The following is a 23,296-nucleotide window of genomic DNA, read 5'->3' on the forward strand; positions in this document are numbered from 1 at the left end:
GATACACATGGCCGATCCTTCGATGTAGTCAATACCTAATAACTTTCATTCCGTTGCGTAATAGCCATTAATTGGACGCAACGTGCACACGAGTGAGCACAAATTCCATAAATCCGATATCATCGTTATTGACCTTTTAAATGAATCTATTGTCTAATCTATTATTTTTAATCTATGAAAATTAATCACTCTAATCGGGCATGATTATGTCATAGGCTTAAATTAGAAAGCCTTGATAATCAGACAAAGAAAATATTATTGTCAATATATGGTTTTTTGATAATTATAATGAAAGTAAGTAGATAAGAACGCGTTTTTTATTAAAAAATATTTCTTACAACTTATAATCTTTAAGTTATTTTTTTTCAACTTTTTCGAACTCTTTAGAATGTATAATAATAAATTGTATTTTTGGTTAAGGGGTAGCTTAAGACAGATCATAGATACTAAAGCTACGTTTTACGGGTGGTTGTTAAATTATTTTTCTAAAATATATCTATATCTATAAACCACTTGAATAATTAATAATAGAGATAATAAAAGTGTGTACGTAGTGCCAAAACATAAGACAATCTTTGTACACAAATTAATAAAAGTTTTAAGGGGTGTATTCAAGCGAGCCAAAAAAATGTAAAACTCGCCAGCATCATAAAATTAAAAGTAATAGTCGTAACAGCCTACGTAAATTACAAAATAGAAATCGCTTCAATTGTTCGGTGCAATTAAATTTGCATGATTCGAGTACATAAAATAAACACCCACATTAATTATTTGCCATACATGGTATCGATTTGACTCAATAAAAGTCGTTTTCTAAAATCTTCCGGTTATTAAGCGCTTTATTGCTTTATTGTGCAATATTGGTGTTTATGACATTCACTTCTATATTCAAATAAGATCTTGTCCTGTAATTGTTAAGCATTTGGGGAAGACAAAATGAATAGTAAACTTTTTTTTTTTCTAGACTAACATAGTTAATAGTAACTAACATGCTGAAAATTTTAAAAATATTTTTGGTACAAATGAATCCTATGCCATTTAGGTATACTGTATATATGCTTAAGCTTGTCTAATACTTTTTGCTTAATTTATTAAAATATTAATATTTCTATTCTATAATAGAAATAGAATTACTGCTCTCAGTTCCTGCTTCATTTAATAACTATTAACTATTTAACTAACCATGCAATATTAAATCGACAACAACAAAACTAGACAAATTTAATTCTTCTTGCTTCTATTCAATTCTTCTTGCATTCTAAATATCTTCTGTGGAAGTGTTTATACCGTACTGATTTAAATTTAGATTGATCTCAATTTACATAGTACTGATTTAAATTGAGATTAATTTAAATTTACATCACACTTATTTCAATGAAGAAAAATCTCTTATTGTTAAATAATATCTGTAGTTACCAGTATCACATTGTTTCCTTGTTTAAATTGTGATCAACCATCAGAGTCAACGACCGTGTCGTGCAGCAACATTACTTGCATATTTATACTTGGCGGGTATGGTCTGGAATGCCAACGTTTTCTTTATATATCACTGTTATATGGCAAGAAAATTAATAAGTATATAACATTGTGTCATTAACCTTAATCTGTTGATTAAGTGAATTTTGGTCACAATAAAACATAAGACAACAATTCTTGGTATATTTAGAGGAAAACTGTCTTCACAGTGTTAGCCTGGCGTCAGTGGCATCAATGTGCCGCGCTCATCCCTGAGGTCGTAGGTTTTGAACCCCGGGCTAATGGACTTTCTATGTAGGCATTAAACATTCCCTCTAGCCGTTGCAGCGCTTGCGGCTTTGCCTTATTAATGTTTAATGAAATTAATCTATAATTAATTTTTATTAAAATTAATTAATTATATTAATGAAAGCATAACGGTGCTGAAAAGCATCGTGATGTAGGAACGTCTTACGCCCAAAGCCAATAACCTATCTCAATCCATTCTTGACCATATCTCAGAAGATAGACGTGTTAATCCAAATATTGACAAACGTGTGCCAATAACCAATGGTAGGTCGGATCGGTGTATGTGAATAGATCTTTGTATGAAAATGTGCCAATATCCTTTCTTAAGATTTTAACTTACTTAAAACTGGTTTTAAAATAATAAAAAAGCTGTTTGATATGTATTAAACATAGACATGTATATTTTAATATTATTGGTACAGTTTTATTTATTTGGTTTATATTAATTGAAGAAATTGCATTCTATCCTTCGCCAAAAATGGATTGTCTTAGTAGGGTTTGGTTATTGGGATGCAGATAGAAGTTCGATCGACTCTCACTGTGTCATTTCATTCCCTACAGTGTTTGACTCCAGAAAGTGATACAATTAAAAAAATGACTGTCTCTCTGACCCTCATGTGTTCCACGTACGTATACGTCACGCGTTATGAGTTTATAATATTGTCATAAGAAAAGATATGATCATCTCTTACTAGGCCATCTGATGCAGATACAAATCTGTCGCGCTCGCACTTGATGTCGGCGTTTATCGGCGAAAGCAGTTGTAAAATCCGCGTGCGTAACTCGATCACGTCTCCGTTCTGCATTTCTATTACATTTTCCATCCCGCAATTTCCAAATTTCAACACTCGCTATAACCGGAGATACACAAAATCGCGTGCCGACACGAACGGTCCACGTGTTAACAAATTGTCTTCTAAGTTCTTTAGTCGCTTATCGCGCCTTCAAATAACGATATTGCGATATAAATTGTTCTCGTGTCATTACGGCGTTTACACAATCGAATTGTCCGGCAATTGCGACAAGGCGGTAGAATTACGTTTAATAGTGCCAAAGGAGGTTTTAATCAACCTTTCTAGTTTGATAGTTTTTGTAGTGAAATATTCGTCTGTGAGTCCCGCCGACATTTTTGACCTATTTTGTCAGGTCGGCAGGGTGGAGCTCCATTAATTATTGCGTGACTGGTGACTTTTCAATGTAACAGGAGTCAAACGGGCAGGAAGTTCATCTGAGGTTAAGTAATACCGCCCATGGATACTTCAGAAAGCTCACAAGTAGGTTGCCGGCCTTTAAGGATTGGTACGCTCTTTTCTTGAAGGACCCTAAGTCGAAATACTTCAGTAGGCAGTTTTATATAGTTTTGGTGCGCTGCGGAAACTGCTTTGAAAATGGCTCAGTTGTTGAATTTCGGACATGACAATTTCGGAATGTCGGATTTCGTATTAATCTACTTAATACAGACAAATGTCTCATGAAGGAATAAAATTGGGTGCTTACGGTAATATCGATTTTCTAAATTACTCTTACTTAGGGAGCTCTGTAGAGACGAACAAGACATTCGTGATTGGAGTCCGTGACTTAGTAACTTTGACGAAATAGCATTTTAGACGTCATGCCACTTCATTTAATTATCTAGTTGATACGAGGTAATAAGATAACTGGAATTCTGCTATTAAATCTTACCGCTATGATTCTTTAATCATTATGCTTGGAGCTCTTTTTGACTATTAATAATTTGTCAGTATGCTCATGGTTACGCCTCTAATTAACAACTAAGTGTTGGTTTTAAATTTAAACTGAGAAACTGTAAAAATAAGGTCTCCTAAGATCAGAGGAAAAAGAAAAATCGATCGTTCACGAAGGATTTTGTGTCTTTGAAGCCGAATCGAATGAAACGTTTCCAAAAACTTTTTTACAAAAAAGCTCAATCTAATAAAGGTAAAGTTAAAAAGTTTTAGTCCACACGCAACAGACGTTCTATGACAAAAAATGAACGCATTATTGAAATGTATTAAAAGACTAAGAGAAATGATACAATTGTGAAAATATTACAGTTAAGGCAGGTTTTAACGTGCATCAACACTATGTGGAACCAGCTGCCCACTGAAATATTTCTGAACCACGCCGAATTGGGTCCTTTGAGAAAAGAGCGTACCAATTCTTCAAAGGCTGGAAACTATTTTGTGAGTCCTTTGCCAATGTGAGTTTTTGGGCGGTGGTATCACTTAAATTCTTGCCTGCATATAGCCTTTGCATTGCGAACTAGTAATCAATGTAAATTTAGAATTAATTTAACTTTTCTGACGTTCATAAGTGTAGTTTGAGTTTGAATAAAAGGAGGCTGAGGCCCGTTTGCCCCGTGTTATATAAAAAAATGTGTACATAACCTTTACGAGTAAAAATCAAAGGCCTACGTCGAAAATGTGTTGGATTTTGACATACGAGATTGCGCTGATTTCGTTTCTGAATATCGCGGTTAGAGAAACTTGTGATTCAACTATAAAGTACTTTTTTACAAGAAAACATATTAAAAAAAACAATGGTAAAAGACACAACTAAATAAATCTTTGGCGCTACAACTGTGTTAGGTATAGGCCTTACATATCTGTATCTGTTTCATGAAAATTTGTCAATCAAATAAAATTTTGTATTTTATATATCGAGATACGAAACCAAAGAAATTATATAATGGGTATATATGTACTAGTATGTAGTATATATATGTATATAGCCTTTTGTTTAATACTGGATGTAACCTACCTACGCATTAAGCTATCACAAAGGTTAAATGATTACATATTCATTTTGACATGTATTGACTGCCGATCACTCTCACTTTAATGCGGATGCAATCGGGTTACCGTGTCACTTTCTTCGTCTACCGTCCGCGTCAGAAACAACACTTAAGCCGACATGTTTAAGTGTTCTAACATAAAGCAAAACACCTTCGGATACAAATGTAAATGCAAAGTAGAAGTACACTGTGACTTGTAGCTTCATTATCAACGGAATGTAAAGGAATCACGTGGCCCGTGACTTAGTTAAGTCGATTCGATTTTTGACTAAACAATATTCATGGCGGGTAGTATAAAAAAGTCAGTAAACAGACTTAGGAATTTAAAGCCAAGACCAAGTGTTTTAGCGCAACTGGGTTTTTAAAATATAAATATAATGCTAATTTAGTCATGAAAATAAATAATACTAATAGCCTTTATTCAGATGTACATTTAAACAAATTTCCATTTCAATCGTCTTCTAGTGTATCTGTGTGCCCTTTTTTGGCAAAGGCCTCCTCCAAATCCCGCCATTCCTCTCTGCACTGTGCCACTCTCTGCCATGCACCACCTGCTGTTTCTTTAATGTGGTCAATCCACCTTCTGGGTTGTCTCCCTCTTTTGCGTTTGCTGTATCTTGGGCACCAGTTAAGCAGTTTTTTGCCTCTTCGGAAATAAATCAAACGTGCAATAATATGATGCTGTACTTTAGGAAAGGGTTTCTATAGTTACGTGCCCCCACACTTACTCTATCAAAAAATATCAAATCAAAACTGAGTTGTATTTCTCCACTTTTTGTATTTCGAACAGAATATGATAATTTGGTTGGAATCAATGAAAGCATTCTCCACTCAAAAACATGTTTGTTAATCATGTCACGAGTGCTCAGTAACTTTCTTTAATGCATTGTCAAATTTCTCTAGCGTCTAATGAGTCAGATGCAAATTAATGTCTGCCATTGTGAGCGATGTTTAGATTGAGACAGTGTTTATTTTTCATTCAATTTATTTGTTTGTTGTGAAACTGTGCACAAAAAACAGTTGAGAAATTTTACGTATGACTCACTTACCGCGAAATAATGCATATTAGTCTTGTGAAATTGAATATTAATTGTAAGAGGATATGATGACGTATTTATATGGTTTTGAATGAAAGTATGTATTTGATTGTAATTTTCTCAAGGTTACTTGTTAGTAAGTACTAAGGTATCAATGTACCTTATTAGCTATGACTTAGCCTACTAATTTCCTAAAACTGGAAACATAAAAGAAGTACTTATACATATATTCCTAACTTAAGGTTCGTTTCAAACATTTTTAAACTATACCGAGAAATACACGGTGTATTACAACTAACAACTACGTCTTTGTATAGAATACCTAATTTAATAAAAATATGTACCTACTTGAAGAAACTATACAGGCGTTTGTACCAAAGATATCAGTAATAAAATCTTATGTGACTGTGATTTCAGTACTAAATATTTCCCCGAATTTCGTTTTGAACTAAGACAATTCTGGCTTCTATATCTATACAAATTGAATATTACTATTCCTGCTCAGTTTTTAAAGTTCCTCGTATATGAACTATAAATATGTATGAGTCAAATTCTAGTGTAGTGTTTGAACTTTTGAATAAGAGCATTGACATTTTGTAATATCACACGATGCAAAGAGAACGTGCTTTAAGTATATTTGCATCAGAAATGAGATCACTTTCGGAAATCCTAATGTTTTTAATTTTATGTATATGAACTTGGAATTTACATGAATTGTTACGTAAATGTCTGAATTATAAAGGTGGTGCGCGCATTCAAATAAACTACTTTATATTTTAAAATACATGTACATCCTAGAATATGAATAACTTAAATAAATAAATAAAAAATATAATGTTTTACTAATAATAATATTTAATATTTATTATATGGTTGTGACAGAATTGATTGTGTGGTATTTTGTGCATGATTATAAACTACTTTTTTTAATGAAAATTTTACTTACACTTGTTGATATTAGTAATATTTATTCATTATTTTAATAACTTTGGAAGCTTAAATCGCACATTTGTTACAATACCGACATAACTAACTAATATTGATAGCCATGAGAACTCCGAATCTGTATTCTAAACACATATCAAGTCGTAATCCCGTTTCAATTATTCTAAGAGCAAAAATGACTTGACAGTAGATCCTCTAGAATCATGGATTACATATAGATTGAAGAATTATGGATTATAATTTCGTTACAGTCTATACAAAGTTCCCATAAAAACAGGGAAAGTATGTAATCTATGGTCAGGCAAGGCCGTCGCGTCACGCCCACGACATAGCTGGAGAGAAAAGTGAAACTGGCGGTGTCTTTAATGTATGAGGAATATATAACGATAATTTGGGGAGCTGTAGACTTATAGATGTATGTCTAAAGTAATGTGACCCTACAAACTATAGCCATTTATAATTCAATCATTATTGTTTGTCTATGCCTGATTAATACCTAAGTAATATGAAAGCTATAGGTAACTTAATAATATATTTTTCTTAACTCGTGAAATTAAAAATAATTTGGTGCTAGGTCTGAATGGCTAGAACTGAATGAAGTTTTTCCGAATCAATTCGACTTAGGGTCCCTCAAGAAAAGAGCGTACCAATTCTTAAAAGGCCGGCAAGACATTCGCGAGCCCTCTGGAATTGAGAGTGTCCATGGGAGGCGGTATCACTTAACATCAGGTGAGCCTCCTGCCCGTTTGCCCCCTGTCCTATAAAAAAAAAGAAAAAAAGAGAATAATAATTAGCCAATTTATAGGCAACCTGCAAGCGGTTGCTTTTACTTATTCCATTACCAGTTCTAAGACGGTTAACGATGATTTCCTTCACTGTACTAGCAGGTATTTTATTCTGACAATAGTAAAATCTTTTGGTGCACAGAGGAAGTAATGCTTGATGGTTTGAGAACAAGCCGCTCAACGTATAGGCTTGCGCTTTACGAACGTTAGAACTACCCTCATGCGGTTTTCTAAGATTTTATAAACTGCTCACTTTATATAAAGCTTGCTGTATGTATTCTATTTTATGTTGTAGCTATTCGGGACGTTAGTGGCAGGCACCGTAAGGTATACAGAGATAGTAAACGAAATATCGATTTGTCTGCGCAATAATTTTCATGTCTAATAGGCGGTATCGTTTTTATTCACTAAGGTCATAAAGAACTCGCAACACGCTCGAAGTGCGTTTAGGGTTATTAATGTGGTAAGTTGGAAAGTAGCGTAAATGCTACCCATTGAAGTATTTCCGTACCAATTGTTAATAGGCCGGCAACACACTCGCGAGGCTGAGGTATCATTTCATATCGGGCACCTTACTGCCCGTTTGCCTCCTGTTCTGTAAAAAAGTCTATTTATGAGAAAGTGGCCAAAAATCGGTCCTTTCAGGTGGGACAGGAGCACTAGCAAATAAGTACCTAGGTCCTAGGGTATTTGTCTTCATGTTTTCCATCTTTGTGGACAGTGGTTAAATGTAAGATTTTTGTAGAGAAATTAACGTGAGTAATCGTCACTGAAACCCTAATGATAAAATCATTGCAAAACAAATCAGACCCATAGTAAAGTTACATAGTTTTATTTTTATGTTAGATTGTTTGGTGAATTTTTCAGTGTTACTTGTAATTTTCTTATGTACTTTTTACCCATAGTATTGTAGGGGTAAATTATTAATTCAGGTTTACTAACCTAGATTTACCTGGAAGAGATCGCATAGTACTTCTGTTGCATCTCTAATAATTTATGTTAATTGGTTTTCTTTGTAATGAAGTTTTAACAAATAGTAATGATTACGCGAATTGCAACACCCTATTTGAATTCAGGTTATGCATATTGTAGCACTTGTATACAACATGGAAATCCATAAATCTAGAATGCAATTTGTATAGGAATTTCACGCATTATTTGAAGCGCACGTTAGGTAACTTAACTTAATCGATGATCTTTCTTATGAGAAACTAGTGCGGGTATTGTATGGATCTGGGTCGGTGTTTTGTTGTAATACTGTTAGACTTCTTAATTATTTATCATCTCGTTAGATAACAAAAGTAGTATAAAGATACTAAATAATTTTGATAAAATCAAAATCAAACATTTATTTAGGTAACACAATGTACACATATGAACGTCAATAAAGAAATACAGTCAAAATCTGTTTTTCTGGGCTACTCATATTTTGTCGTAAAAACCGATAGTCGTAACTCGTAACAGCCGATGACGTTGTTAAAAGTAGGTACCTAAAACAATGTAGCCGAAAGACCTTTGACAATATAAATCAGTAAATCGATAAATATAACCGGTATCTTCTTCTAAATGACGTTAACGGTTTTAACTTTACAATGGTTCAATAATTTTACTTACACAATTTAAGTAAGAAGCTGTAACCATTAAATACATAATAAATAAATAATTAAAAAGTAAAAAAAAATCATTCGAATGAAAGAATCTTCTTTTCTCTTCTTTAAAAGAGAAAGCTATCTAGCTTTCTCTTCGTAAACTGAAAACAATGACCATCCAGAGGTTTTACAGAATAGTATTTTTTAATGTCTCATACAGTTGTGTTCAGTATTTTCAATATTTAAGTTTCAACCTCAAAAACTATACAATATTATGCTTGAAATATAATTATTCAAATAATGTTTGGAAAACTTTGTATTACACTGGAGAATTTTAATTTGCATAATATATAAGAGAGATCTGAATTTATCGTACGCCAAAATGTTTTTCGCTCGGAGCGTAAAAAGTAGTAGCGATGTTCATTGCGCAAACGTGAAGTATATAACATAATATGCTCTAACAAAAGGTGGGCTACTTCCATTCGGCGGCTGCATAATTTCATTACTTCCCTTATAAATGATGTAATCTGAAATCGCCTATTGTACGCTATAATTATAGTATTTAATTATACTACTACTGGTCTTTGCGCTGGGTATCTCAAAATGGTAACTGTAATTATAAAATCAAATAGTCGACAGTTTTGTATGGACCAGAACCTTTCATATATGCCTATGTAATATTTCATATGGTAAAGAACACGGTACACACTTTGACAAAAAGATTTCAGTGCTATGGATTTATTTGTATATCCGTAATAATCATGAAAGAAAACCAATGTCGAATTTTATGCAGTCGTAAAATATGAGCAATATTGAAACGCGTCCGGTCTCGTCCAGCCCTTGCTTGGGTGCGGTACTGTTAACCATTAATAAACACTGGATCAAAGAGGTTCCAAGAATGAACTGATACATCATTTATAACCAGGTATTTCTATGAACGTATGAAGCTATATTTGTAGTGCTGTTGTATCGTTTGTTTCTATATCAATAAAATGTTAAAAAAAAAATTAGGACGCTAACGTCCTACTGTAATTACTTATGTGTTAGGGAAGTAAAGTTGTGAGCTTATATTATATTGCATATGTATCGGTCTTATAAATTGTATGTTCCTCAATTATTTAAAATCGTTCTCACTTATTATGAACTCTAGAGCACTCAAAGCCATATTAATGTTGCAAATTTTCTATGCACCTATCAACGCAACATTGCTTATTAAAAGTCACGTCTAGCATTATTTGTATTGCTATTACGTTTTTCATAAGGTCCAGTTTAGTACTTGTCAATTGTCAGTGGTCGCCAATTGTTTCTTAAACAAATGACTTTTAGAACTCTATTAACAAGCTTCTTTATAAATTGTTGATAGTTGACGATAATAACATATGACTTTGACATGTGAATAATAATGAGCAAAGGCCTTGTTTTATAGATTTTAAATAAGTTTTTTATTAAATTGGTTAAAGGTTATGTATCAATGAAAAGTAGAAGCGATTTCACTTAAACCTATAAAGAGTGAATGATCACAAAATAAAAACGTTAGATTTTTTGTTATTAAAATAGGAAAAAACATGATTGCTCTATTGTTTCAAGCTGATTACGGTAGTTCAAAATAACAACGTACTTCCGTCGACTCTCATGTTTCCAAATTAAAGAGAATTTAATAAAATCTATTTAAATTAGTTTATTTTATATAAGTATATTTAACGTAAACATTGGGGGCAGTCATAAGATGGAACCGTCAGTACAAATGTACAGTTGAAAGAATGAGAGAGCAACTTCAAAGGCATTTTGTTTTTTGGGGTTTTCTGAAATAATTTGTGGGGGTTTTACTGGTAGTTTCCCATCTGGAATTGCAGCAGAGCGGTTGGAGAAAAACCCATATACCCGTGCGTTGTTTATCGAGGTTAATGCATGTTACATCTTCGGCTATTTAAAAAAAGATTGCCGCAGGAGATATAGATGATTCAAAATAAACAACCGGTTCAACAGCATTTGATGACATTAACATTATCTTAACCAGTTGCGACGTATTCACAGTGGGAAAAAGAAAGTTATGTGGAACTAACAATTAATTAAAACACTTGTTCTCAGGATTATTAGTGAATTTTTATTTCCATTCATAATTCGAACTTCTAAGCTTTCAAGTTTACAACAACTCGCAAATAGAATTAGGGTTTTCAACAATAATTGTCTACATTTTATTTGTAGGGCAGTTACTAAATAAAACATCGTTTAATTTATCAATTTATTTAAGTATCAGTAGTCTCACAGCTACACATATATATGTTTTAGGAGTGTGTAGTAAATTAAACATAATTAGTAGCTAATATTTTATTGAGCGGGAAGAACGACCGGCGTTAGCAATTGTAGGCTACAGCTTGTCGCTATACAAACTGTGTGGTTTACAGAAGCCCCTATATTATAAAAGATATAATCAAAATATATGAAATAGAAAATATAAGTCAAATCAGTAGATGAATAGATAAAACAAAAATAAATCGTTGCTAGTGCCATAAAGTCTAAGTCTTCCCGCTTCCTAAAATATATCGTCACACCCTCTTTGTGAAAAATGTCTTCTCATATATTGTATTGTAGTTAGCTAAAACTCGGTACATTGGCGAATTACGCAATTCGTTTTTGTATGAGGCACCAGGGACAATTGTAATTATCTTCTCGCAATTTGTATAAATAAAAAGTTTCGTCTCAAAAGCCACAGTAAAATCTTAATAGCTTGACTACCTATAAAAAGCTAGTTTTAGTTATAACATTAACAATACTAGAATCTACGCGCCCACGTTATTGATCTGAGTCTGGGAGACCTTAAGTTGGAAGTTTTATGGTTTCTTACGTCATTGCCGGTCTTCCTACACAGTGAAAATTACAGTATTGGCAATGCTTCGAATAACTATATATATTATACCTCTGTCCTAATATTTCCTTTTTTATATTTATCTGGAGTCTGGAATTTCGAATCTAATTTTTTTTTAATTTCAAAAACTTCTATCAGCAACTAAAATTTATTATAAAATAACTTTGATTTTGTTCTCTTGGGCCCCACGGTTTATTTGCACAAGCGCAAATAAAGATTAAGATTGGCGTTTAGTAGGTAGTACCGGTGAACCCAGAACCTCACTCAAAAAATACGTATCACCATACAGCTGGGAATAGCTGCCGGCATTGAAGTTACACTGCCGCAGGGACCGAACTTTATAAATATGTTTTAATAGAGTAACACGCAGAGCATTGGGTAAAAAATAATTGATAAGAGGAAAAATAAACAGAGAAGAAGTCCGACTGTATTTCATAGTATAAGAGTATGGTGATGAGCAGATTACATATCTTGCAACAGTGAAGCAGCAATGTTGATATTTTTTGTTCCAAATGACGTAAGTCCAGTGTAGCGATGGCAATCTAAGAGTTAATACTCGGTTTTTGGATGAATACAGATAACATTTAGATATTAAACCAGTTATACTAGCAGCTTAAATAATGCAAAGCCAAGTCGAGAGCTTTCGCTCAAATTGTGGCTTTGTATGCAGATCATGATTATCTCCTTTAAAGTCGACTGTCAGGAGTGTGACCAGAATTTTTCGAAAATAGAAACTATTTTTTTACGTCGCATTTATAATATGTTGTAAGTTGAGAGTTTGTTTGTTTTCGTTGAAAGGGTCCCAAAACAACAAGACTTATTGAAAAATTCTTTCACGATTAGTTACACTACGTTATCACTTATACCTCATGGACGTAGTCTATAGAATTATTTTTTAAAAGTTAGGGTTCTTTATGGAATTACGATATTAACAATATCGTAATGCAAGGTGTGAAAAACACCAATATAAATTCCTTAATGGCTTAGGTGCGGTAATTGACAATAGAACAAACATGTCTGAAAGAATATTCTATTGCATTTAAATGTCTATTAACTAAGTAAAGCGTTAGGCTAGAGAACATCGTGCGTCGTTAATGCAGGTGGAACCGCAGAGTTCATCTGTCATAAATTGCAATAAAAAGTACTAGTGTTTAGTGTAATTCAATATACATACGTTATGAATGACCCTCAAACGATTTTGTTTTAAAAATGATATTTACCCTATAAAGTAAATATTAGTAATAAATAGTTTTAAACATTCGAGATATCCTTTTTTTTATTCGAGGTGGAAATGCATTTGCGCATCCCCTGCCCTAGAAAGTTGCAGGGGTATGTGGGACTCGACCCACACCAAAATCTCTGCTATTCAGAGACTGGGTGAACAATACCCACTAAAAACACCTCGACAAATACAAAGCCGCGTTACAGAGGCTCCGGGGTCGCTATCGCATTCTACCGGGACATTCGAGATATCCTGACGACTACGTGTATTATTACATTTGCTTATTTACCGGGGAGCCGGGACTAGGCAATATCCCTGGCTGGAACTTGTTTATTAAAGTTTAAACTATATGATATCAAACCATCTGTAATTTTAGAAGCCAGTGCTTCCATGCTATCTGATATTTATAAGCATATTTAAAATTTTGCCTCTTAAGAGGGACGTTTCGTCCATAGTGTTTATTTCGTCTTCCGTCTTTGGTTTGAATTCTGATACAAAATATCTAAAAATGTTATTATTTTATGAATCACATTATAATTCACTTGACCTAGTCCTAGAATAGGTTTCAAGCTATGAGGAAAACTAAGTGTTCATTACTGGACTACATCCAGTTTTAGTATTAGTAGGTAAAGGCTTTTGCAAGAAACATGCTGCTGTTACGATGCAAACCAATAATCATAATGCGTTTCGTGCAATATATGTATTGCAATGAGAGTATGTGTTGCGCAAATAGAAGTTTCTATGTTTTACCCGTATCGTTACGCTCCATTGGTACGGATGCCAGGGGAGAAATCTTTAACGGGTCACATTATTAACGGAATTATATACTAACAAAGCGACGTGTTATGAAACTGATTCATATTAAACTTGTCTTATTTGAATTTTTTATTACAAATAAATAATATACGATTAAAAGACTGGCTTCTGACTGGCTTACGTAGAGTTGGATATCCTTTTGAGACCATTTTTCTCTTGACTCTTTAACATCAAGTTAGACATTCATACACACTGTCTTTCACTCATACACCTAGGTAATGCTTTGGTAAAAAATAATTGGGAGATATTTTTGTAAACAGTTTAAAAAAATATTACTTAACTTTATTATGGAGTTAATTATTAAATTTGTTTGTGATTGTTTACCTGGATTTATGTATGCCTTCAAATTCGTGGGGAGCAGCTGTGTAATTTTATACACCTTTCTAGGAGACATATAATACATTATCTTTTGCTGAAAATAGAGTTGCTGTTGTTAATTTATTTGCTTCAATCTTTTAAAAAAGTTATTTATATTACCGAGTTTCACAATTACTCAGTAATATTAAATAACTCAGTGCCTTCAAAGAGGACAAATATTCATTTGATAATTTCCCATTGTTTACGTACCTACTTGTATTTACATAAATTCTATGTATTGCTCTTTATTAATAAATTGTCATTTATTTTATCTAACTAAAATAATCCCTTTTTAATGTATATTTATTTATTAAAGTAATGTTTCATTCGTCATACATATGTACTACTATATTTACAGTATACCTATGTTACAATCTTTTCTAAAATACTTTATGACAAAGTAAGCACCTACAAAAAAAACATATATCAAATAAAATAACAGTGCATTATAAATAATAGTATTTTTGCTTTTTATTAATCAAAAAACAAAATTACCAGCTAATGTATTATGTTAAAACGTCTATGCTTAAATTGGAACTTTGTGTGGGTGACACCAAATTTTAATTGCTATACTAAATTTTAAGTATTATAGGAATATTTAAAAAAATAAACATAATTCGTTGGCTTATGATAATATTAATAAAGTATTTAAAACGGATACAGAAGCGAATTTATAACATTATTTACATAACTCGACTTTCGAGTGCTTTCCAGTAAGACAGCGAGACACAAATAGTTTAAATAATTATCTCATATTTTTAATTATATCTTATAAAATATTCCAGTGTTTTGAATATATATAACCACATTTGTAGACAGTCTTATCTTGATAGTGATGGATTAGGTTTTCTTCGTATTGTTATTGATTACATATTTTTTTTTATATTCATTAAACCAATTTTTCTTATATACTGTTATCGAATACATGTGTGCCCGTCTGTCTAGTCTATGTTAGACGTGACATTAGCCGGCCTTGCCCATTGTTGCACCTTCGCAGCCTTTCGTACAAAATGTTTCGATCAATTGCCATCTCTTTCCTACTCAATGAATATTCTGTCTGACTCGAATTTCCATGCAACGTTCGAGGAAACTGACTCAGCTGACTCCCAGTGATAGGCATTCAAATGTAATCCTTAGTTGCTAAGATTTAAAGCTCTGTTTCGTCAGCAACGCAGGCTGTAGTTACGTGGTAATAAAATCTAGTACTCTTTCCTTCTCTTTTTGTCGGTCTCGCACAGCTGCCTCCGGTTAACCGTCAGTACGCTAAAGGCCTTAACAGTGTACGGACCGCGCTCGCGTTATCAGTTGCTATCGGCTAACGAAAATTGTTTACGATATCGTATTGCTTTAATTAGCAAAAAATATTACAAGAGTGCTTACGTATGAAATTTTGCATTCGGTCAACTGTGAAGTTGGTGTTTTTGTCGTGTCAATAGTGCAGTGACTGCATGTTAAATAGGGTGCAGTAACAATTACCAAGTGAAGTGCGTAACGTGTTGTGTTGAATTCGCGATATCCTCGTGAGCAGAGTGACTGATGGAAAATTGTTTTGTTGTGCGTCAAAGAGGGCGAAATGCTGGCCCTCGTTGTTGCGACTAACGAACGTGGATACCGACAAAACGGCAGAAACAACGCTCCTTGCCCCACAGGTTTGTTCATAAACAGAAAATAATGGTGCCTGCAAAAATACTAAGGATCCACGCATATTGATGTTAATTCTTTGTTTGGATTGGGACTTATTAAATAAAATATAAAATATTATTTATTTGGAATCTTAATTTTGAGCTACTAAGCAGTGAAGGAGAAATGTTTTATAAATTACTGATACTAATAATATTAATGATTTAAAGGTGAAATCATATGTAAAGGGTTGTATAAGTAACAAACGAGTAACGAGAGACTTGGGTTGATTATATGAATAACCAATATTTCCATCGTATGGCCTAGTGCTTTGAGCGCTCAGCCCTCTCTGAGGTTCGGAGCCCGGCTGTGCACTAATGTATGTTTGTGCACATTTGATACTTGGGAGAGAAATTATTGTGGAAAACCGGGAATGCCTTAGACTTCGTCGACGGCTTTTTGTCTACTTAAAAAAATATCATAAAACGTATACATAAAAAAATAAACTTGTATCACGTTAACACTCTGGCATTGTGAGTGTCTCTGAACGTTAGTATCACTTAACATCAGGGGAGCCTCATCGGGTATGAGCCTTACGATTATTTGCTCTCTGTTTCAATAATAATATAAACACAAGTATATCTGTGACCAACACTTAAAGGTCTGTTTTGTTATTTCTCATGGTAAGAAGCTCGGCACTGGCTGTTATAAAGGTTTTTTTTCTATCTAATGCATTCCACGTGTAGCGATGGTCCTTAAATCCAATATCTATTGGGTAAATTGCAAACGTATTATAGAACAGTTTGTTCAGCCAAGTCAATCTTCATAGTAACACTTTCAAAATTTCTATTCTAAAAATCGGAAGTAAAAAATTAATAATTTCATTCAACGCCGGATGACCTACTATTTATGTTTTAAAAGCGACTACCGGAAAATGTTTGTTTTGTTGTGACGCCCACCTGCCAAGCTTAAAGAAACGTAGTTCGGTTATAAACGCAAAATTAAATGTGAAAACATTTTCTTGATGCGTAACCAATCCTGGTTATATAGCTTCAATACAGTGTTTTCGGTCTTCATAAAGGGCGTTATTTCAATATTAATGTTAATAATGAATAGTTAACATTGCCTTTGGATTGAGCTTGAGCTCCATAGATAGAACATGTATATTATGTAAACGCGATTTTGATACATACACTTCTCGAAATTTCCTTAGATGTGTTTTAAAGTTATTGTAGTATATTGAGCACTTTAAAATCGATTTTCGCTAAGTTTTTGTAGTTTAATTGCTTTGTTCAATTTATTTTTATAAACTCTTCGTGTTTTGTTTACCTAGTTTGCTTGTCACATAAAATATATTGTTATGTTATCAATTTATCACTCAGTGTTGGCAAGCTTTTATAAATAAATATTTGGATTGGAAAATTATTCGACGTTCATTATGAAAGCATAAGCCGGGGCATATCTTTAACATTTGCTCGAACAGTGAAGGAAAACATCGTGAGGAAACCGACATGTCTTAGACCCAAAAAGTCGACGACGTGTGTCAGGCACTGGAGACTGATCACCTACTTGCATATTTGATTTAAAATGATCATGAAACAGAGTCAGAAATCTGAGGCCAAGACCTAAAGAGGTTGTAGCACTACTGAGTTTTTTTAAGCCGGGCATAAAAGAGAAGAAATAATAATGATTTCTTCTTATACTGCATCAACGATGCGTATAAAATATATTTATAATCTATGATTGAAAATGTTACATAATTTCTTTTTATTCTGTGTAGTTTAATATTTACATAATGACGCTTTCGCAATGAGTATTAAAACTATATTGGCAATGTTTTGCACGTGTAATGCGATAGCAATGGCTTGAAAACGTGATGGATAGGAACCGACATTTTACTGTGAGTTGATTGTTATTAAATAAATAAAATTGTTGATGGGATCGATGTCGGGCAGTGGGGACGGGGACTGATTATACTTGAAACATTTAGGTTAATAAAAGTGTCTTTTTTATGGCTACTGTGACATGACATGATAATTATTATTTTACACAAACTGTAATCGTATGAAGGCTCAAATATAAAAATAAAATATAATAAATCACTACATTTTAACTTAACTTTGCCTTTGCTGTATCTGTTTCATGATTATATATCCGTATAATAGTCAAGAAGGTGATCAGCCCCCTGTGCCTGACACACACCGTCATCTTTTTTTTTGGTCTAAGGCTGACTGGTTTCCCCACGCGCTTTTTTTCCCTCACAGTTAGAGCTAATGTTAAATGTGCACATAGAAAGTAAGACCAATGGTGCATAGCCGGGCATCTAACCTACGGACTCAGGGATGAGATTCGCAGTTTGATGCCACTAGGCCAACACTGCTTTCAACCTGAACACTCAGATACAGTATTAAATAAATGATGAATGCACTACCAAGGTGCCGATGCCGTGGTGTAATAAAGAATATCAAATAAAAAAAATTACAATTCAGTTTCATTGATCATGAAGGTTGCGTTTGCCAAATTTGACTCTAGCAATTGAAGTAAATTAATTATCTATTCATCTGTCTTGTGTAGGTGTGAGTGGGAAAAGCGTTACGCAAAATTGAAATCAGGTGTCTATAGGCGTATATGACCTCGTAACTGACATTGAGTACATTTTAAAAGTATTTTAAAGTTAAGAAATGTTTGTTTTGCCTTGCATTCGGTTTTGATATAATAAAACACACGAGGAGATGAATCTAATTTTATGAATACCGGGAGACCGCCTAAGACATAATTTGGAAAGGTGACTTGCTTGTCACTACAGCATATAAGCGAAATTTCTGTTTGCCAACGTTACAGTGCGTTACTATTTTGCCTGACGGTAGTTTTAGCAGGCTAAAGCATGTCGTTACTTCTTCATTAATGATAATAATATTTTATATTCTTCGTTGTTCTACCGGTTAATTTGCTCAAAGCGGTCGCTTCGCCTTATTTGCGCCCGTGGCCGCAGCCGCTTCGGCGTAACGCGGTTGGTGTTTAACGGCACTTTCTATCTGTTATCTAGAGATCGCCACGAGGCACTCCCGTATTCGATAACAAATTGTGATTGATAAGGTCTGATTTATCGCCTTGAAATTGATTCCCATTTGTTTTACTTGACGTCTTGAATCATATCGGTGATTGTTGTATTCATCTGTTTACAATATAAGTTTACTTACTTAATTGGTTTTTGTTCTTTTCTTCTTTTATTGTTGTTATAATTTATTTGGCTTTTATTTTCTAGCTTATATTACGTCCATCTATGTTTTTATTTGTTTCAGCTTTTTAATTAACTTACAAAATAGGTTTGAATATGCGATATAATGACCTCATATACTGCTTGCGTTAGTTTTTTTATTCTTTTGTGTATTTTAATAGCAGTATAAAAATCACATTATGTGCCATTTCAACTGCGTAATGTTAGCCTTCAGATTGAGAAATCTTGCGGTCGTATACCATTCACGTTGTCACGTAAGCTACTTTTTGAATTTATATGCTCTGTGTAATACTAACAAAGGTAACACTACTACTTTATAGTAAGAAAAATATAGTATTAATATGCACAGTTTAGTGGTGTATCCCAAATTAGAAGATAAACATTTAAAGAGATTACATTAAATTTTTACCCGTACTCCGAAGCTGATGACGCAACTAAGTAAAGCAGGCTAAGTTTTTTTATTTAAATTTCCTTATTCTTCGTCTACAGGTACTACTGGTTCTTATAACTGACTATATTTGTAAATACAATCATACGTAGGTGACCTTGTGTTTCAATTTACAAGTATTGATTTGAGAATAATTTCCGTTGTGAAGGGAGCCCAAAGGAGTGTTCGCGAAATCACGTCACGTTTGATTGAATTGGGCGAGGATATCGCTCAAGCATGACAGACACCATAGGTTAACCAAATCACTCGACCGATAGTAGATAACGAATTGAGATTTTAAAACCTATATACCTGGTGAGTGTAGTGAAAAGTTTGGTGGTTTGTACGTACAGTGTTGGCCTAGGGTTCAGGGTGTGACTCTCATACGGAACTCCGAACGCCGGCGTTGCACCAATGGACTTTCTATACGGTGAATGAAAAACACACAAACAAAAAGTGACGTTGTGTGTCATGCTGATAAATAACATGGCTAATTATCAGAAAATTAATCATCATACATAGGATGCCCAGAAGTAAAAAGTTGTAACGCCGCTAGATTTTTTATACTTGGATGAAAAATAACAAACAGGTCAATCACGACTTTATGAGGATCTTTACCGTGCCAAAACTTGAAAGGTATAGTCAAGATCTGTTATAACGACTTGGAAATAATAATATTTGGTCTTAAAAACCAATAGTCGTAACAGCCGATGACGTTGTTATTAAGTACCTTTGGTTTTGGTCAATATAACCGGTATTTTGTTGTAAACGATGTCGTCGTAAACGATTTGTAATTGTATCGACGTAGTTCCTGCTAGCGTTGCGGTAACCTAAAATTTTTGTTAATCGACCTAATTGTCAGTTGTCAACACATTTGACAAGTTACCATAGACTTAATGTTTATTCAGTTGTGATATTTTATTTTTGTATCTTTACGTTTTTTATTAAAATCTAGATTTAAGAAATACGAGGATTTTGTATAGAAATAATTATGTAAAATTCAACGATGTCTCGCAAAGTTCATTTACATACCAGAATATATCGTAAAAATGACAAATGACAGTCATTTGACATGTTTTGTTTAACACTACTATTGACGCAAACAGCTTTTCTGACCACGGTTTGGAACTGAGGTTAAACCAAAATTGTATAAACTAAAATTCAGTATAGTAACAAAACTGTATCGGTTCATAAAATTTTCTCATAGTATCGAGTTTAATGTAAATTTTGATTTGTTGACTTCAAAGAACCGCATTGTCACAAAATCTCGCGTTACAATTCTTTATGCCTGACCACAGAACAGATTATGTTTTGATATGAACAATCCAAACGTTTCGATTCACTGACTTGACTGACATTGTTCGCTTTATGAAGGTCACGTTACTCTTCCTCAATGAGAAATACCTACTCTGTGTGCTACTGTAATACGTTAAAATTGTCGCTTGTTGTTGCCTTGTTGTTTTTTCTATACAGATTAAATAAAATAATATATCATCGCTCTGTTTTTAGTTTCTTTAGGCGCGAAAGTAATTTTTTTATGGATGAAACGCAATTATAATAATATTAGCGTCACGAAGATGTGCAGCGTTTTTATAAAAGAAAAAGGGAGAGAGCGATTGAGACAATGGCGAACGTAGCATGGAGCGAGAGTAGTAAACGCAGATTTTTTATTTTTTTATGTTACCCTTTGCAGTGTGAATATATGTATTAGAATCTGGTAGCAGTAGTTATCATATACTGGTACATGATCATCTATTGGGGCACCTTAGTTTTAGAATTTACAAAGAAGTTTAACTTTTGACGTGTGTAGTTTGTACGAACGCACTTTTTTGGAGTGATTGCATTTGTCTCATTAACTCTCTGGCTTTATACTTTTAGTTTTGTTACTATAACAGTGTTGGATCAGTGCCTGCAGGTTACAAATCTAATCCCTGATGTCGTTCGAATCGCGGCTTCACCGTTTGACTTTCTGTGTGCACAGAAGACTTTCTGTGTGCACAGAAATTCGCTTGAAAGGTGAAAGAATTGTGGCGCCCTGGCGTATACCTAAAAAACGGACGGCTTCATTTAAGCACAGAAGGCTGATCATTGATCACATACAATCACATTAGCATAGGGTCGTACTGTGAATATAAATTTTAGATAGTTAAAAGATCCATTGAAATCGGTTGAACTATCATGTAGGAAAAATTTGACCTACATTAGCTGGAGTTAATATTCACATCCCGTTTTATGACAATGACTTTTGTTTTCATATTAGGAGAAGTAGTGCAGCTAAATAATGGTTTAAATTTTATACTCGTGACTGACGTTGGGAAATGAAAATGTAGTAGTAGAAAGATGAAACGTTTGTTGTTATCTGTGGTAGCAAGAGAGAGACGGGGTAGTCTTGTAGGGATCCTGACACCCACAGTTTTTTTAACTTGATAAGACTGATAGAAAATCGATTTCGACGTTATAAATTTGTCGAGTCCCGATTCTCTGTTGGTAATGTGGCCAACTAAGCAGGTAGCTAAGCTCCCGAAAATAAATGATACTTGACAGTCTTGTGATGATGTTGGTTGAAAAGGAACTAATTGTTTTTTTTAACGGCCTGGTCAAAATCCACTAAAATCATCTTGGATAGGTGTAGGTACTTCAGATTGAAGCTGCAGAAGCTATCGCTTTACCGGGGAAGATATCGTTACCCTGTAGGTTGCCTGTTTGGTACTGGAATAAAATTTAAGAGATTGTGGATTAATTATTGAGTTAGGGCGCATATTACTTACAGTAATCTTACAGTAATACTATTAATTACAGCTCAGTAACAAATAAATAACATTTTTTTTTGTTTTTTTTACAGGTAAGCAACTGTACTGTTACAAAATATAAGAATAGAACGCTTACAAACGAAGATTATGAAGTAAGTAAATGTAAAAAATGTTCTACTTTAAGTAATTTACCTAGATTTGTTGCTCTTGTTTGGTTACGGTGGAAATTACGAATTCAATGTAAATTGGACTAGTTCAGTTTATTTTATAACTCTTAATGTAACAATTTACTTAAAGTTTTGTGATGAAGTTGTTTAATAAATTGTTAGGAAATTCGTATTAGATTATCAATAAAAAAGACTCACCGCTATCGGCCGGGCATTCCGTGACTATTTTGAGTCATATACATAATATTTATTTATTCGTAACCCTACAACTAACGTTAATCATATATAAAAAAATCAGTTAAACTTAACATATAGCCAAAGATGGTATACATAATATATACAAAAGTTTCAAATATTAACGAAAGAAAAAGTCAATATAAATTCTTAAATACGTAAATTACCAAGTATGTGCTGTGTGTGGCGTGAATGAGAATATGTACGTCAATGTGTTTGTGTGTGTGTGGTGTGATGCAGGTGATAGATATTCTTAATACTTTTAAGCACATTCCACGATAGCTTAAACAAAACAAGGCGTATGAAACTCAATCAAATTTAATGACGTGGAATAAGTGATACCTGTGACCTGTCTATCTTATATTCCATTGTAAACATATAACCATGTTTTTTTTGCCGCGGTGGCGAATTACGTATTAACTTAAGCACCACCACATTTTTGACATACTAAAGATGTGTTTTGTCATAATTTATTTTGATATGAACAAGTATATCTCGAATTCTGAATTACCCTTCGCCTTGGAAAGATTCAAGAAAGTACCGCGCATTAACAGCAAGTAGCAACGCAATATGTTACGTAGTTATTATAATAGTTAAATATGAAAGAAGCCGGGCTACTAACCCATTTATGAGTTGTGGGCGGTAATGGAATTATGCTTTTCACGCCGTGTTGAGAAAAATGAGT

The 23,296-nt window shown here is 33.5% G+C and overlaps 1 protein-coding gene across 5 annotated transcripts in view; it reads left to right on the forward strand.

Moving 5' to 3' along the window:
- Positions 1 to 23,296, forward strand: part of LOC110996742 — a 72,048-nt gene that overhangs the window by 12,251 nt on the left and 36,501 nt on the right. The window contains exon 1 of one of the 5 annotated variants that reach the window (XM_022264564.2): positions 15,445 to 15,824. The exons of the other annotated variants lie outside the window; for them this stretch is intronic. The gene's annotated coding sequence lies outside the window, so the exon portion shown is untranslated. Of the gene's footprint in view, positions 1 to 15,444; positions 15,825 to 23,296 lie in introns of those variants that run through there. 5 annotated transcript variants of the gene reach the window in all.

The sequence above is a fragment of the Pieris rapae genome, chromosome 15, assembly GCF_905147795.1.
Source record: "Pieris rapae chromosome 15, ilPieRapa1.1, whole genome shotgun sequence".
Classification (NCBI taxonomy): Eukaryota; Metazoa; Arthropoda; class Insecta; order Lepidoptera; family Pieridae; genus Pieris; species Pieris rapae.